General features: G+C 39.2%; 1 long non-coding RNA gene across 4 annotated transcripts; it reads right to left on the bottom strand.

The window, feature by feature from the left end:
• Window positions 1–869: 869 nt before the first annotated feature.
• LOC123069271 (uncharacterized) lies at window positions 870–6658 on the bottom strand. Of its 4 annotated transcripts, XR_006432418.1 has the most exons (10): window positions 6552–6658; window positions 6304–6377; window positions 5026–5264; window positions 4787–4935; window positions 3799–4086; window positions 3559–3693; window positions 2833–3019; window positions 1843–1913; window positions 1613–1749; window positions 870–1239 (listed from the first exon to the last, which is right to left on the bottom strand). It is a non-coding gene; the product is annotated as an uncharacterized lncRNA (long non-coding RNA). The 4 variants fall into 4 exon arrangements; XR_006432417.1 differs by having other exon boundaries at window positions 2833–3028; window positions 3559–4086; XR_006432415.1 differs by having other exon boundaries at window positions 3559–4086.
• Window positions 6659–7142: the final 484 nt, after the last annotated feature.

Genomic DNA, 7142 nt, shown 5'->3' with positions numbered 1-7142 from the left:
TAGATCACTAGACATTGGTCAAGAATATCCTTAGTGAGGACTAAGGAAATATTTCTCGATTATGGAGGTGATAAAAGAGCCCATCGTAAAGAGTTACATCGGTGCAAGCTTTTACACCGATCCAGATGACTCCAAGTCTCAATCTGGATACATATTGAAAGTGGGAGCAATTAGCTAGAGTAGCTCCGTGCAGAGCATTGTAGACATAGAATATTTGCAAAATACATACGGCTCTGAATATGACAGATCCGTTTTGACTAAGCTTCTCTCACGAGCAAAACATGATCACACCTTAGTACTCTTTGGGTGTTAATCACACTAGATGACCAGTTGCGCCAATGGCGCAAAGGCCAAAAGCGAGCCATGTATTGAGAGAGTATACATTAATATTTGTGAGACACATTTTGAAGTGATAAATATTAGACAAAGTCATCGCTGCATGTTTGACCATGGCGCAAAAAGCGAAAGCGAGCCAAGCATACAAAGCATGTGTATGAGATTGATTTAGAATCAACTTAAAGATACTTATATTCCATTACATGAAAGTTCATGCTTAAAAGAAAATATTCAGATCACTTGGTAATAGCATACATTGGTTTTAAAAAACAGGCTATATTAGCATAGATGGATGGTGTATATAGTGCTTGTCCATTAACCATTGATTGAGTCTTGTACCTGCCGTCGGCAGGAAGAAAAGAACCTACGACCTAGGTGGACGAACAACCTAGCCACACACTGCAGACAGGATCAGAGGCCTATAGAGGAACAAAAAGAATCAAGCAACTGTGTATAAAACAATAATCAGATGGTACACTTTTCTAGCTATGTATAAAATACTTGATGTGTAAAATTTTGCTAACGAACCAAAGAAAATCTGATTCATCTCTTTATTTATTACTGTAAAACAAAGCAACACAATAGTAGGACGATACAAATTCACACACATGCATGATGGAATGCGTCGTTTGTCTCTGCTCTGCCTTCCTCCTCTCAAACCATCCACCGTGACCTGAACTTGAGAGTATAGTCAGCGGTGAAAAAGGTCTAAACTTGAAACAACAAATGTCAGCAAGACCCCAAGGCTTGAAGTTTTGCATGTAATAAAAAACCAATTCCCAACTATTTTTGCCCAATCATCCCAAACAATCACCATGTATTTTAAAGAGAAATTCAGTCCAAGCAGCTTCATCAATCCTTCAGGTGCATAATCAATCACTGTAGTGTTCTAGCCTTAAGAAACTGAAAAAGAAACAATCAAAAACAAAAGTAAAAGTAAAATCATGTGTAGCAGCAGGAAAAGCAAAACTAATCACATTCTGTCATTCTGACCTATCATCTTTTAAATCAAACTACACAAGAATAAAATTATCTAACAGAACATGAACACCATGTGTCCTATTCAGAGCGGTACCAAAAAGGAGAGACATCTTCACTGCATATATATGCTAGATAATCAAAAATCTGAAAGCATCTTAGAGGAAGCCCTCACTAAGAACCTTGGCAGACGTTCATGAAGCTGCGCCTACATTAGCTACATGACCGACAATTACTCAAATTTGTCGTAGTACACAAATAACACAGTTGAACAACAGATAAATAGGAAGAGACATACACGAATTGCAGTCAGATTTACATGCCTGCTGCTCCTCGACACTGCAACCCTTCCTCAAGGGCCGTCATGATTTGGTCTGCTTGTTTTGTTTACTCCGGCTATTCATTGTTGGTGCTGGATTTTTATTGTCTGCATTGCTGCATAAGATGAATATTTGCAACCGTAAATATTTCAAGGGAAAAATTGATTTGTGAGATTATTTTCTATAGGATGTGAGAAGCAATACTTACTCTTGCTTTTGTCTTTTGGGAGGAGTACAGTCCTATTCCTTTTTTTGCGGGAAACGTTCCTATTCCTGGAGCTGCATTCAAAAATATTGTACATACGTACTGCTACTGCATGAGTGGATATAGAAGAATAGATAAAAAATCAACAAAAACAATACAGAGAACTAACAAAAATTGCAGGAAAACTAATTATGCCTGCCTTCTTTTAGATAATATAAGATAGTTTAGGGGCTAAACCAACTAATCAATAAAAAGGAGAGCATGTATATAGTTCATCTAGTTATTATGAAACATGTGCTTTATAAGCATATGAGTGTTGTGATATCTGTCAGATTTTTCAGATTAGAAGGCAGTGTTGCATAGCAATGAAGCAAAATTTTGCAACAAAACATTGTTGAATACGTGTTGCTTTATAAGGGGTATCTTTGTAGTGCCGCTTAAAAACTGCAACATGTATTAAAAACCGCAACAAGGTTCTTTTAAATGCTTAACCAGTTCTACTTTCAGTTCAGCATACAAAAGGAACGAATAGGAAGTGGAGTAAACTAAAACAAATTTTGATAAAAAATGATGCTAGTGGTTGCTTTGGTAGTTCAACTGCTTCACAGAACTGATTAAATCTGAGAAAGTTATTGGTTGCAACGGAAATGTGACATTATCCTACACACCTATATTAAACATCAAGTTAGCATGGCATATATTTACACAGAAACAACACAACATCCTAATTGATAATTTCTTTCTTCCTTATAGTTCTAATTTTGAACATGGCACAATGGTTTATTCCCCATTTTAATTTTATACTCGAATTCAAATTCAATCTGTGACACGCATGTTTATACGCCCAATCTAAAATCTGAGAAGAGCGGAAAAAGTGAGGAAGTTCCCTCAGTTATCCCAAGTTTCTAGCTAAATGGAAGGTACATGAAAAAAATGCATTGCTGGAGTCAGAAGCATGAAATTTAGCACAATCCCAGAATACAAAGTTCATACCATGGTCGTCTTGTTTAGTACTCGCCATTGTAACCCCAGAATGCAAAAATGCATTACTATCTTGCAAGGGCTTGATCGACCATAGTGTTGCCTGCTCATAAACAGCCAAACAGGCTCAACCCCAGAAAAACCTCTGCTCTGACAAATGGTAAAAATCATTTCATAGGTGACTCAAGTTTTACCCCGCCTGCAAGAACTGAACCTCCTCAGCAACATCACAAATGTAGGACAAGGCATGTAAGTGACATTATTTTGAGGATGAAAAAAATGTATATATATATATATATATATATATATATATACATCAGTTGAGAACTGATTATATGCCTTTAGATTCAATAACTCAATAATCCTATAAAGATATTAAGCCTAGGAGCCCTTTGTAGCAGAAGAAAGCTTCACATACATGATAGCCTATTTGTAAATCAATATAGCAAATGCAACGAGTAGTACACGTGTGAGGTCAGTGTTGCTTGCTGGCAAGAAAATGGAAGCGGAAACATGTGAATAAACATTAACTGTATACATGTGGCATTACTAATATTTTTTGCCTTGGGCAAACCTGTGATATGGAATTTAATCGTTGGAACCATATATGAACTGAACAATGTGCATATTCTAAAGCTAGCACAACATCTCTTCCTATGATATGGTTCATATGTATACAACCAATTCAAGCACTCGAGAAATTAACTAAGCACTGGACCCTGATCATAGAGATCTTACTTGCGTATGTCATCGATGAGACCAATAACTCCCTCAAACTGAGATCATCATCCAAATGCATCCAGGCATGCTTAATGACCTATACTTGGAGATGCAGTTGCTTCTGATACTCAATGGCCCATCAAGAATTGATGCCTAACCCCGCAGACCAACGCAAACATGAACCCATTAATTTCATCACAAACATAAACGCAGCAGCACCAAATTCAGGGACAAAGAAAGAAGGAAAAATGGAGTGACCTTGTTGGAATTGGGTAGCAGGCTCTGCAACACCTTCAGTCTTCCAGCCGATCGACCCAGGCAACGATCAACCCCGACAAGCAATTAATAATTAGCACCTCAAGCAGGCAATAAGAGAATGGCAAGATGGGTCATCAACTTCTCGGAATGGTTGTGCACCTCAGCGGTGCTGACCCGCTTACTGTCGCAACCCCCATATAAATAACTACATTCAGATTTCCACAATGAAGTCTATGCAATTCTTGTTGGGTAGGCGGCGCTAGACTCGAGTTACATGTTCTGATGGCCCTGTAAATAATTAAGCATGGTAGTGAGAATGCAATATATAGAAAACAACACAAAATTAATCTAAAAATACTACAGGGCAACGACATTTTCTCTTCAGTTAGTCAGAGGTTTATGTACCGTGGGAAAAATGTAGCAAGGAAACGAAGCAGATCGTACAATCTTGCATATAAGGGGAGGGAGAGGTAGCAGGAGCAGAGGGAAACAAGGTCTGTAAGAAGCTCACATTGGCGTATTAGTATTAGCTGCACTCGCCACTGCCCGACACACGATGAGAAACATAGAAAACACAACAACCCCGACGAATCAGGCACTGAACTAATGGAAGACCAAATGGGCTAAAACTGCTTGCTGGGTTTAGCAGGAAAAACATGTGTCAAGCATAGCTAACAAGCATGATGTAGTAGCAAAAATAAGCACTATTATTATAATAGTATAGCATGACCAAAAGAAGCATTTCCATGCCTAAAAGAAAAGGCATCAAATAGGTAAAATTAATGGTTCAACAGTGCGGGAAAAAGATAAAACATCTCTCTATAACAATTGGTCACATCAGGCGAGACTATGGAGCATTAATGCATTATGAGTACAGGAACACATCCTACTCATTACATTTGATTTTATTTTCCAGTTGAAGTATGCCCTTTTGTTGAGCCCTACAGAATTCACAAATTAATCTACAACTATGCGAAGAGGTGGCTACCTGGTGGCGTCGACTGGCCGTGATGGTGGTTCTGGTGGGTCCCCGATCTGGCTCGGACGGACGGCTGCTCCACGGGTGGTGAACGGTCAACACGGAGAGCACAACATACCACATACACCACCCGATCAATCTAGAGCCTGAAAGAGCATCTGAGAACGCGAAAGAAAAATTGCAAGTGAGGAGAGGAGACCATCAAATTGCAAGTGAGGAAAGGAGGAACAAAGTTGGTAGATGCTCACCAATGCCGGCGCTCCTCCACAAATTTGCAGCTTTCCTCGAGCTCTCGTCTGTGGGTAAGTCGCTCAACTGCATCGTCATTGCCCGCATCAGTCGAGCCGGCAAAAGCTGAAAATGAGGAACTAAGCACCTCCCACATTGTCACCGGCAACGTCCTCCTTGCTCTTCTTGTTCCTCTTCTTCCTCTTTCATTTCTTCTCACCCTTCTCACCCTCCTCTTTGATCTCAGGTACCAAAGTGCCTGCACAATCACTACCATCAATAAAACTGTACTACAACCACCCATAAACAAGCGAGTATGAATTAGAACTAAAAAGAGGAAGGTATATTTACCCTATTAAACCCCAACCACTTCACGTAAGTACCAAAATCTGTTAGCCTAATTAACCTAATAGCCTAACATTAAGCCCTCAACTTGGCAAATAGTTGAACATTTACCGCAACCATGTAGATCTAATAGCAGCAGTCCTAACCAATGCCAATAAATAAACTACCACTATTTTCTCCCGTAAATAAACCACAAACAATTAACATAAGCATGAAATCCGTCACCCTAATTAACCAAATAGCCTAACACCTGATGTTTACCACGGCGATAAAAAGTACGATGCCAACAGCCAGCGAGGCGAATCGAGCGTGCAGGATCATTTTGAAGCCGCGAGGGCGCTGGATGGGCGGGTACTCTAGCGGCTTTTATATGTTAGATCTATTATCATCTGATGCATGCAAAATATTCTTTGATTACACAAGCAATACCTGTATTTTTCCTCAACAATTGTTTGAGATATCCATTGACCATAAACTCAGCAACAGTTGCTAAGCTTCCATCAGGATCACCACAAACAACGCCATAAAATGGAACTACATTTGGATGGTGAAATGAGTCGAGGATCTGAGCGTCTTCCCAGAAATCCGCTATTTGCAAATAGATCACAACTAAAATCCAAACTCTTTTCACTGCTTCTTAAATAAAAAACTAAAAATGAAGCTCATCTCATTTGCTCCTCTCACAAAGAGTACTCAGTTTCACAAATAACCGAATAAGGAAGCAACCAGCAGCAGGTAGTAGCACATGGCAGCAGCACAAGCAACAGCAGCAGCCAGTAGCACATCACGGCAGCACAAGCAGCAGCAGAACCAGAACAAAAGAGCACTGAAGACTGAGCACATATATAACAAGCAGCACACACATCTAGGCATCTAGCAGCATAAGTAGTAGTCGTAGCCCACAAAGCGACAACACAAGCACACGACATTAAGCGAACAAGGGAAAAACTCACCCTCTTCTTTTCAAAGAAGTCGCAATCCAAATAAGCGAACAACCATGGGGTCTCCTTATTAGTTATTTTACAGCCTGCAGAATCAAATTGAAACGACGAGCGTTGCATTAAAGGAAAAAATCAACAACGGTTCATGGGTTAATGAGTCACCTCCATGGTAGGCTATTTAAAAGCAAAATCAATCATTTACTGTTATCAACGAAGGGAGAACAACTACAGATCTGGATCGTTATAGATTTGAGAAATACCTGCTCAGGTAGATTGTTAGTAGCAGATGTTGGAGCTGGGGAAAGTTGGTCATATAGTTCTTCATTATCCATTGACCCGAGCAGCACCCTTGGAAATCATAGAAACTGCGAAACAAAAAAGAAAGAAACCGGTTAGAGCTAAAAAAATAGCCTATCCCAACTTCACTGGATATGTAGATTCCAAAGGGAAAATACAGCTGGATAGCAAGATCCTCATGAGAGATTTGTAAACTAAAACACTAAAACAAAATAATAGTCTATTAAAAAACAACTGCACACAACTCAACATCAAGATGATCAAGACAAACAAACTACTAACCAGACCATGTATGATTGCGTAGCTAATTAGACATCTATATAAAACAGATCAATGCAGACAATTTCTATTTCATACATCTCAAGTTCTACTTATTATGCTATTTCTTTGAAGCTGTAAGTATGTTTTGTTTTAGCTCTTTACTTATGTATTCTCACTATATCACTCTCTTCTCTGCATCATCTCATGTTCTTGTACTTCTGCTTGTCTGTACAAGGCTACAACGTATGGTTTATCATGTCTAGAACTGATTGTGTCTTGCTTTCTCTCTATCT

The sequence above is a fragment of the Triticum aestivum genome, chromosome 3B, assembly GCF_018294505.1.
Source record: "Triticum aestivum cultivar Chinese Spring chromosome 3B, IWGSC CS RefSeq v2.1, whole genome shotgun sequence".
Classification (NCBI taxonomy): domain Eukaryota; kingdom Viridiplantae; phylum Streptophyta; class Magnoliopsida; order Poales; family Poaceae; genus Triticum; species Triticum aestivum.
This window is presented reverse-complemented; position numbering and strand designations above follow the sequence as displayed.